Genomic DNA, 12207 nt, shown 5'->3' with positions numbered 1-12207 from the left:
GTAGGTCGAAAATAAAACCGACAACGCTATGGCTAAAATAGAAAAAAACAAACAGACAAATAAAAGTACACAACACACAACATAGAAAACTAAAGACTAAGCAACACGAACCCAACCAAAGACTGGGGGTGATCTGCTTCTGACATTGTGATGTGCAACTTGAATCATCAGTGATGGTTGGTTGAGATCTACACTTAACGACATATTTTAGTTGTATATAAATGACAAGAAAATACGTTTGATATTGTTATCAGTAAATTCAAACCAAATTAAATACTTTTGTTATAAACATATGCACATTGGCGGTTCTACAATACGTAGATACATTTATCTTGGCATAAGGTCATGTTTTTTCTCTGACTTTTAATGAGTCATTACACTAAATTCATTGGATGTTTGATGTATACCAATGATATTTTACTCTAAGATACATGATTTGTATACGCCCGTCAAAATTTTAACGGGACGTATTATGGTATACAAATGTCGTCTTTCCGTCTGTCTGTCTGTCTGTCTGTCTGTCTGTCTGTCTGTCTGTCTGTCCGACGTAAACATGTAGCACCGTAAATTGAGAACAACTTATCAAAATTTCATGAAACTTAACATAGTTGTTTCTTATGATGGTCAAAGGAAGTGTATACTTTTTGTTAAAAAAAAATGGGGGTTCACGTGTCGTGCCGTATCTCAGAAACTATTAATGAATATTGCATAATACTTCACACATTTGTTAGTCATATTAATCTGAAGATCTATATACTTTTTAGTGATGACTCTTTATTTTATTTCAGAGTTATTGAGGTTTTTTTAAAACGGGATGGGGGGGGGGGGTTAACATGTCGTGCGAAACTTTTTATGAATATTGTATAAAACTTCACACACTTGTTAGTAATATAAATCTGAAAGATATGTATACGTTTATAGTGATGATTCTTTTTGAGTTATTGAATTTTTATTGAGCTTTTTAGCGAAAAAAACATATAGAACATGTTGTGAGCAATTTTTTTTTCTGTCTCTTTTACAAACTTCCTATTGAGCAGGAATAAGGAATGAGTCAGGATTTACTTAGCATGACTTTCTGTACAACCCACGTGTTATTCCAAAAACATCTATTGTGTTTTTTTTAGAAGACGACGGGCGTATCATACGCTCGTGGGGCAGTTGTTTATTATTAGATGTTATCGACTTTGAAATTTTATATTTGCCCCTGACGCGCGTATTGTCTACAAAACACTTATCAGTGTCGCTCGAATAAAAAAATGTTAAAAAGGCCAAATAAAGTACGAAGTTGAAGAGCATTGAGTACCAAATTCCCTCAAAGTTTGGCCAAATACAGCTAGGCTTATCTCTTTCTGAAGTAGAAAAGCCTTAGTAATTAAAAAATTCAGAGTTTTGTAAATAGTTGATTTTTAAAAATGTGACCATATCAATGATAGTGCATGTCAAAACAGGCTCATCAGTGAGGCGTGAATAAAACAAAAGTGGAAAAGGGTAAACAATCGGTACGAAGTTTAAGACTGTCCCTCTATTATCTTTCCTCCCTCTTTTAAGAGCATTGATGATCCAAAATTCCTAAAAGTTTGCCAAAGTCAGCTAAGGTAATCTATTCATGTGTAGAAAAGCCTTAGTATTCCGAAAAATTCAAAGTTTTGTAAACAATGATTATTTATGTCAACATTGAAGTGCTGACTACTGGACTACTAACTGCGAGTACTCTCAGATTTGTTCTTTGTGTCTTCTTTGCTATGGGGAGTGTTTTGTGATACATACAAGAATTGTCAGCTCATTAACAAAACCACAACTATTTAACATATGAAAAATCGTTATTGATTTTACCAGAACAATCGTCGGTACACAGAAAATACCGTTTTGGAGGGTACTCAAATTTAGGCGACATTTAGTTTACCGTTATTAAAATCTCGTAAATCGTTTAAACTAGGCAACCCCATTCCAGAGGAAGATATTTAAAAATGTTATACACATTGGTGCCGACTAGTCCTGGATGTATATGGATAATATTGTTCTAGGAAACGATCGTTTAGATTAGGCAATCTCTTTCCAGAGGAAGGTATTTAAAATTTTCACATTGGTGCCGACTAGTCCTGGATTTATAAGGAGAATATTGTTCTAGGAAACGACCGTTTAGATAATGCCATCTCTTTCTAGAGGAAGGTATTTAAAAAAAATTAGAAGGTCAATCCAGAAATTTTTTTTTAATACATATTAGTACCGACTAGTCCTGGGTGTATAAGGCAATATTGTTATAAGAAACGACTAGGAGATGTGAATTCGGAAATGGATATTGGTTATCTTTACTACATGTAAAGACAACAACTCAATCGTTCCTGCATCAATAAATATCCAACATGTTCAAAATCTATGGGGAAATATGAAAGAGCAAGAGAAACATGGTTGTATTTAAAAAAATGTTAGAAGACAAAGAGGATAACCAGCTAAAATGCACTTATTATTCTCATCTGTTGAGTACCTATAAGAAATGTTATGGACGCAGTTTAGAAGAGAATGCAAGTTGAAGGACTGTCTTCATTTTGATAAATTTTCTGTTGACAAAACTTTGAATTGTTCTAAAAATTAACGATTTTCTTTCCCCAGGAATAGATTACCTTAGCCGTATTTGGCACAAACTTTTTCAAATTTTGGGTCCTCAATGCTCTTCAAATTTGTACTTGTTTGGCTTCATAACTATTTTGATCTAAGCGTCACTGATGAGTCTTATGTAGACGAAACGCGCGTCTGGCGTATAAAATCATAATCCTGGTACTTTTGATGACTATATTCATACATTTATTCACAAATTCGAAATGATATAACCGAGATCCTACATAAGTGTCCTTACAAACAAGGTATATTGCTGGGTCTTCCAAGTGCTCCACGAAACCTCTTTCTAAATTATTAACATCTATTTTATCAGCAATTAAAGACGGGCTTCAAATTTATTGTGAAACAGCCTATTCTAGAGGGGGCGTGAATCAGATGTGGATACTTAAAAATTCCAAAGATCTTTAAGAGAACATACAAGCTAACTCTCTTTCATCTTGTAACAGTATTAAAACATTTGACTTTTCTACTCTTTACACTAGTATTCCACATTCCAAACTAAGAGACAAATTGAAAGAGTTGGTATTGCTTTGCTTCATAAAAAAGAATGGCCAACGTAGATACAAGTATCTTGTCTTGGGGAGGGATAAATCCTACTTTGTAAAGGATCACTCTGATTCAAACAAAAAATTCTCTGAAACTGATATTATCAAGATGCTTGATTTCTTGATTGACAACATATTTATTACGTTCGGAGGACGTGTTTTTCAACAGACTGTCGGCATTCCAATGGGATCAACTGTGCCCCTCTACTTGCCGACTTGTTTCTTTATTATTATGAGGCTGACTTCATGCAGGAACTTCTTAGGAAGAAAGATAAGAAGTTAGCAATATCCTTTGACTCTACTTTCCGCTATATAGATGATGTTCTTTCACTAAATAATTCAAAATTTGGTGACTATGTGGAACGCATCTATCCCATCGAGCTAGAGATAAAGGATACTACAGATACAGTTAATTCGGCCACATATCTTGACTTACATCTAGAAGTTGACATTGAGGGTCGGTTGAAAACAAAACTTTACGACAAAAGAGATGATTTCAGCTTTCCAATTGTGAACTTTCCATTTCTAAGTAGCAACAACAAGTAACTACAAGCCCCTTCCCTTTCATGAATGTGACCTACCGAATTAGACTATTTACCGAATTTGTGATCACATAAGCAACATGACGGGTGCCACATGTGGAGCAGGATCTGCTTACCCTTCCGGAGCACCTGAGATCACCCCTAGTTTTTTGGTGGGGTTCGTGTTGTTTATTCTTTAGTTTTCTATGTTGTGTCATGTGTGCTGTTGTTTGTTTGTCTTTTTTATTTTTAGCTATGGCGTTGTCAGTTTGTTTTAGATTCATGAGTTTGACTGTCCCTTTGGTATCTTTCGCCCCTTTTTACCAAATATCGTAATCAGAACTTTGCACCTACATCAGGAGGTCTTATCGTTACTGGTTTCTCTAGTTAAGGACCCATTTGATGCAATAATTCCGTCTGCACCGTTTTGCTTCAATATAAGCAACGATATTTCATCCAATAGAGACTGGGTGCATTGACAATGTCAGTGTCTTCTGCTATACACGCATCTTCCCGTCTTAGTTAAAATGTCACAATCCGTAAAAATTTATGTAGTTTAGATTTCCGATTGTTGATCCTCTGAACTTTGTTGGAGCAATTTTATTGTAAGGAGTACACCTCTGTTAATAAAGTCCGTGTAGAGTGAACATACACGAGTGTAAAATATCAATTGCGATATACATGTATATACGGTATAATATGGAACAGAGAGTGTGCTACTGTTGAGGAGAAAAAATAGAAGGGAAGATGACGAGTGGAAAGTCGAAAGATAGAAAAAAAAAGAGAAAAACATGTAGATAAAGTCACGAACGTTTCTTTGTTGATTTTAGGTGATTTCTATATTCATCTATTTGATTAATATTTAATTGTCATATATTTCAAAAAATTAAAAAAAATGTTAAAAGTTTAACATAACGATTTTTATATTTAATTTGTCTTGGCCTTAAATGCACAATTTCTTCAGCAAACTTTTTAAGTTAGATTTGGTAATTTGGATCCGGGACCAACAGGTCATTGGTTAAAAAAAAAGTTATTTCATATCAAAATCGTGCTATGTTGTGTTTCTATCTGTTAATTACCGAACGTGACTTATTCCCGATTATGACTGTTTTGATGAGTGTGAATTCGCATTGCTATAAGACGTGTCACGGTACTTTTCTATCCAAAATTCATGAATTTAGTTTTTATGTTATATTTGTTATTCTCGTCGGATTTTGTCAAATGTCTTATCGTTTGTAGCTGTAAATCTTATGTTTTCCTGTTGTATTCGTGTGTTATGGTTAAGATGATAATTAATCACCCAGTTCATTTATTAGAGTTTATACGATATATTAATAATATTGATGTTCTTATCCCGGGTTTAAAACCTTAGACGTATTAGGCACACTGTTTTGGAGCCTTTGGTCCTCAATGCTATTCAATTTTGTACTTGTTTTGGTATTCGAACTTTTTTATCTGAGCGTCACTGGTTAGTCCTGTGTGGACGAAACACTCGTATGGCGTCTTAAAATATAAACCTAGTACCTTTTGATATCTATTATTCGTGTGTTTACCGTCACCCATTTATTTGTATTGAAGTCCTGTCGTGTAATGTTATCATTTTAATGTTATATTTAACATTGCCATAAAAGCGGGAGGTTTGGCTAGCCACAAAACCAGGTGCAACCCACCATTTTTTTCTTAAAATGTCCTGTACCAAGTCAGGAAAATGACCATTGTTATATTATAGTTCGTTTCTGTGTGTATTATATTTTAGTTTTGTGTTTCTGTTGTGTTGTAGTTCTCCTCTTATATTTGATGGTGTTTCCCTCAGTTTTAGTTTGAAACCCAGATTTTTCACAATCGATTTATGAATTTCGAACAGCGGTATACTACTGCTGCCTTTATCTATACAGCAAAAAAGTTAAAATTCTGAAAACATTTAATTCATCACATGTCAGATTTGACATGATACATGTAGCCCAAAAGAATAAACAAATTTTAAATGCGTCATTTATCCTAAGTATCTGATATTTATCCCACATCTCAATTACATTTTCTTGTTTCTTTCAACGATGCTGGCCTAGTATCACAGTTATTGCCCTTGGATTTCAATCCGTAGTGTGGACAAAGTTTTGCTTGCCAGTTATGCATTTTCGTAGGGAATTAGAGGATCTTTATAAAAGCACTTTGGTCATGAATTCGAAGTTGAAGCACTGATTTTAAAGAGGTAAAACATTGAGTTAGTCTGAACTGTGAAGATGAATTAAAGACCAAATTAACATTATTCCGAGCTACAGCTATTAGTCTTTTCTATATTTAAAATATGATTTGATGTTATTTGTCCAAAAAGTAGTACTGTAAAAGGTGGCATATGTTTTAATTTGCATTTATTGTTTGTTAGTAAATGCACAAGTGTCGGTTTATCAATTTGTCTAATTATGATCTAGGTGACAAATTGCTGTTCTAGGAAATCGAGAGTCAATGGTTATGTAATTTTCTGTCAGATAAATTGCAATTTGGAAACATCTAGGGTCTTATGGGGCTTTATATCCATCATACATCATCAGCAAAAGAGTATTTAGTATTCAACGTCTTAGTCTGGAGAAATGTATGTAACCATTTTCTTACTTAACATATGCAGTCATTGTATTCCTTAGAAAATCTCAATGGTGGATTATGTAATAATCGAAATGATTAAAAAAAACTCATTGAAAATTATATGTAAAAGTTAATAGGTATGCAGGGTAAATGTCAGGTAATTTTGGTACACGTGTATCAAAGTTGAAAGCAAATGTTCATCTTGTTAATAGCGCAAATGTCCTTTCGTGTTACACGTTAAATTAAAAGCATAAACATCCTGCGCACAAGTTAAATATAGAAAGCCATTGAAATTATCGTGGTCAAAATTACAAATTATTGCCGTAGTGCCAAATTTACCAAATGTTCTATGAAAGCTCCAGAGATCAAGCACACGTTTTCGCTATATTAAAACAAATGCAAATCGGCGAAGATATTTTATTCTTCTGAGTTATTTTAAATAAATAGATACAGGTTTTGTGTACAGGTTTTAAATAAAACAATAAAGTTGTATATTTTTAACTTATGCCAATTCAAAATATTTTTTTCTTTATCTTATATTATTGTTCCTTTTGATATTTTCTTATTTGTTTTTTCCATTTAAATTCATCAAAGACAAAGATATTGTACTTTAACTTTGGTTTCCTGTTAAAATTAAATAATCTCAATAGTTGTATAGACTAGCATTCAGAAATTGTATCTGATAACTTATCCCTTAAGTACAAACATCACATGTTAAATGCAATTATCTTATAAAAGTTGACTTGTTTGGGTTTTCAAACTTAACAGTAATGCTCCAACAAATACAAAACAGAAGCAAATTCTATCCCAGACGAGAAATAAATTGTATTTTAAATGTTATCTCAATGGGAGTAAATGTAATATTAGCTTGGTACGCTTCGTATTTGATCAATTTGCAATTTCAAGTAGGTTCATAACTAAAATGGTATTTTCTAATTTAGCCCCGCTTAACATCCCTAATCTAATATGTTCACTCACCAACTAAAGACATTATGTTGGTTCTGTGAATTAGAAAATTTATCATCTCTAAAGAGGCATTAATAGAGTTGAGCGGACAAACACAAGCTGTATGTTTAGTTACTGGTTCTATAGGGATTCCTTAGCTTATTAGGTACTTTGCTACACTTCGTATCGTTAGGCACAATTTTGGTTCTGACTAATAGAATGAAGAGGGATTTTTCTGCTTGAAGGCATTGATTGAGAGAAATCATTTAACATTTGATTATTATCAATAGATTGGATAGCAACATTTATCAGTAATCCCATCGTTGGAGTATTTCCCCTAATTCGTCTAATGATTGTTGATAGAATGTGTAAATACAATTTATGTTTCTGATGAATACTTCACTTGCTTATTTTGTTAGGTTTCGTCTTTATTACAACAGATACGTCAGCTCAATATTTTTTATGATTGTCTTTATGAGATTTCAAATTTCAAATTGTTTTTTGTTGTGCTTAACACTTTTTAATGTTCTTAATATTCTAATCTGCTAATTTTCAATCAAATCTCGTCATCTCAATTTTTTCTTTTCATTGCTTTATCTTAGTGCAAAAGATTTATGCATTAAAAAAGGGATAGCTAATATTTTTTGTATTTGTATTGTGTTTTCATTTAAGCTGGGCTTTTTTGTGAAAAAAAAAAAGAATTGTCTAAAATGTAATGGAAACTCATTATTTATCACTTTTAAAAGTACTGTATTATCAATTTAGATGTTTACTGTAATAGCTTTTTAATTGATTCATTCAAAACAGTGTATTATTAAAGAAGAGGCGAAAGTTACCGAAGGGACATTGAAAGTCATAAGTCGAAACAGTCTGCTAACGCCATGGCAAAATACTAAAAACGTCCAAAAGACTCATGACGGTATACAAAACACAACATGGAAAATTAAATAAGACTAGTCATGATTTGTTCTCTTATCTAATATTTAAAATTGCATTTCAGTCAAAAGCATATTAATTTGTAAAAGTGAGGTAAAGATGCAAGAATGCCTGCAAAATCAGAAAACAGCACAACGTCTAAAATCGAAAATTTACTGTAGTTGTTTAGGTGCTGCCTGCCTGCAACTTTTTGGCTGATTGTAAAAGGTTCCGTTGTATATCTAAGTTTTAAAAATAGTATGTTTGTTTTACTGGTAAAACTGCTTGATATACTATTTTCTGATGATTTGACACAATTTGAAGTCCAGGTTGACCTTCATACACTTTTCATAAGAAAATATTTATATACTGAAAATCATTTCAGTAAAATGTTTATAACAGGTATCAAAATTTAAACATAACATAAACGACAGGAATCGCAGTGGAATTTTGTAAAGTACAATGAAATAAATATGAACGGCTGATGACAAATTAAACAAAAAGCTCTGCACAGTAACAAAATGGATACTCAGACATCGCCAGACAGCCAAAGATGACTGATTGGTAAGGGGTGTGTTACTTCTTTAGATTTAAGTCACCAATCAGTTCTTGCAAAAAGTAAGAATATTTTTGTTCAAATTGAACACTAAGAAAAATAAAGAGTAAGATAGGGTGCATGCCTTAACAGCCTGTGAATAGATGATGTCTTACTCTGTGCTCATTAATATATCTGTTGTACGTGTCCTGTACAACCGTGAATTGCGCGAGTTTGATAAAGTAAAATTATGCTTTATCGAAATGTCAGAAATTGAACCCGAAAAATAAACGGTTCTAAAACAAACAATGAGTAATCGTTTTCATTGCAAGCGATTTTGAAGAACATTAAGTGAGTAGTGGAACGTAAAATCACAAAAAATACTGAACTCCGAGGAAAATTCAAATTGAAAATCCTTAATCAAATAGCATTAAAGAACTTTAGTGAGCGCGCTCACGTACCTTACGTCCCCACATTGTCACTGGAGAAATAAAATAACTGTAAGAAAAAAAATTGAATCCTAATTTCCTGTCGATATGCACATCTTTATAGTAAGTCCTTATTATCTACAAAGTTTCATGAAACTCTGTTGTGTGGGTTGAGAGGAGTTGCGATGACAAACTGTTGCAGAGGTATATTGAAGCAAATTAGTTAAAAGGAGCGTAACTCCTAGAAAAATAATTGAATCCTAATTTCCTGTCGATATGCACATCTACATAGTATGTCCTTATTATCTATAAAGTTTCATGAATTCTGTAGTGTGGTTTCAGAGGACTTGCGATGACAAACTGTTGCAGTAGTATACTGAAACAAACAAGTTTAAAGGGGCGTAACTCCTAGAAGAAAAGCGGAGTCGTAATTTCCTGTCGATATGCACATCTGCATAGTATGTCCTTATTATCTGAATAGGTTGCATGATATTCTGTTGTGTGGTTTCAGAGGATTTGCGATGAAAAACTTTTGCAGTAGTATACTAAGGCAAATAAGTTCAAAGGGGTGTAACTCCTAAAAAAAGATGAATCGTAATTTCCTGTTGATATGCAAATCTACATAGTATGTCCTTATTATCTAAAAAGGTTTCATGAAATTCTGTTTGTGGTTTGAGAGGAGTTGTGATGACAAGAAACAGGACTGACGGACTGACGGACGGACAGACAGACGGACTGGTCAAAAACATTATACCCTCCGCAACTTCGTTGCGTGGGGTATACCAATCAAAAGCTCATGTTATTCGATGAAAAGTATCTTTGGTAGACCATTAGCAAATATTTAAAAAAAAGCACACACACACATCAAAAAGAAAAATCACAAAACTCCGAGGAAAATTCAATCGGAAAGTCTCTAATCACATGGCAAAATTAAAGGATAAAACACATCAAACGAATGGACAACAACTGTCATATTCCTGACTTGGTACAGGCATTTTCAAATGTAGAAAATGGTGGATTGAACCTGGTTTTATAGCGCTAAACCTCTCACTTGTACGACAGTCTCATCAAATTCCGTTATATTTACAACGATGCGTGAACAAAACATAATAAATAAAATAGTCAAAAATATGGGTACAGCAGTCATCACTGTGTTACAATCTTAAAACAAACAACTGTACACAAAACATCTATCAACTTAAAAACACATTCATTGCTTCGCGTGTCTGACGTCAGATAATTTAAACGTCACGTAGGAAGACAATTTGTCGGTCAATGTTTATTCAAAACGATTTTATAATTTCACATGGGGAATGTTGGCATACATAGTTAAAAAATCAAAAGTATGTAGTAATTAATTTCAGAAATAGACCGAGATTTAAAATTGTCCACAAGTTCTTTAGAACTTTTAAGAATCCACAAATGGGTAAATACCACTACGCGATTAAAATAATTTTGTCGTTTGTCGTTCAAAGTATTTTCTAATTTATAATAGAACTATAACATAATGACATATAATAGAACAATAACATAATGACCGGATCTTTTAAAGTACAGAGTCACGTTATAAGAACAAAAGAAACACAAATAGTCGCTAAAATGAAAGATAATACAAACACATTGACGGGATGTATAAGTACCAAGCCACGTCAAATGGATATAACACGTATAGCAAGGACGTTTAGCCTTACTATCATATGTATCGAGATCTCATATGATTGAAATTTTAAAAGTTGGGAAAATTTACGCACACTTTTGGGGTTTTTTTTTTGTTACTTATTGGACATAAGGGTTTATCTCTTACTTGTGGTATCACTTACTTTGAAAATGAAACTAATCTGTTTTTCAACTTTTATTCTTGTAAACTGTTACAAGTCGCAGTTTTATTCTCCTTAAAGGATATTTAACTTAATATTACCAAATAGTGTTCGAACCTCAAAAACACAAATGTTGCCCTTTTTCTGAAAACTTAAGTCCAGATTAAATGAATTTTTTTTAATGACCCTGGATGGAACAAAAAAGCCGAAGGAAGTGTTCTATAGTCTCTGATTTTGACTCTATTAAACAAGGTTCACCATATAACCAATCATGAACAACAAAGTTGTAAATTTGATTTCTGTATATTTGGGATAAATTAATAGACTTGTTTTGAACAAACGGTGAGATAGAGTTTCATAAAAAAAAAACATACCTTAAGAAAAAAGAAAACATTGATTCCAAAAGTAAAGCTGACTGTTTTTGAAACAAAAATGTTGTGAGATATATATTGTGGAATATAAGTGTCTTTTATTTACCCCGATCATAGATATATCCTATATTCCATGTTGTAAACTTTTAATTTTCAAAGACTGGTAGACTTGAATACACATACTTGTTGATTAGAAAAGAATAAGTATACATAGAAAGTATACATCAATTTTAATTATTTTTGTTATAGAATTAAATAAATCATGCTAGATCATTTTTGAGAGTAGAATCGAAGTTAGTTGTTAGATATTTAAATTAAGACTGGTTAATGTCATAAACGGCGCTAATTGGGACACGTGATAGGTCCCAGTGGCTATTCCGTCCATCTTTTCCTTCGCCAAAACTCGCTGTAATCGAGTTACAACACGAAGCGACCGGTATTAATTCAATAGTAAAACACTATTCCTCATTTAGCTTTCTGCTTTAACTGAATATTCACTATAATTTGGTGCACTGGAAGAGAAATTTGTCACATTTTGCAAAAGGAATTGGTTAATTGGCCGTCCAAAGGTCTAAAATTATCCCTGTAATTTATTAAACTCATAGTAAAGTAATTGGAATTGTCTCATTTTCAGGCGTAATTTATGGGTTTTCTAGCCCTAAATGAATTAGACACCTTAATTAGTTCTAAAATCTCTGATGGGTAAATTTGTTTAAATTATTGATAACATAGTTGTTGTGTGGTGTTCAGTCGGACTTTATTTTATTATTCACATTAACTATTTGTTGCCTTAAGCCAAATTGATGTACGGGAGAAATATAGTGGACAATAATGTAATTGCCAGACCACAAAATGTAGAAACAACTGTGAGATGGAATTAACGCGGACATATTTATTTCAGATAATGGCAACTGGTACTTTTGATATAAGTGGA

The sequence above is a fragment of the Mytilus galloprovincialis genome, chromosome 9, assembly GCF_965363235.1.
Source record: "Mytilus galloprovincialis chromosome 9, xbMytGall1.hap1.1, whole genome shotgun sequence".
NCBI classification, from domain to species: domain Eukaryota; kingdom Metazoa; phylum Mollusca; class Bivalvia; order Mytilida; family Mytilidae; genus Mytilus; species Mytilus galloprovincialis.
This window is presented reverse-complemented; position numbering follows the sequence as displayed.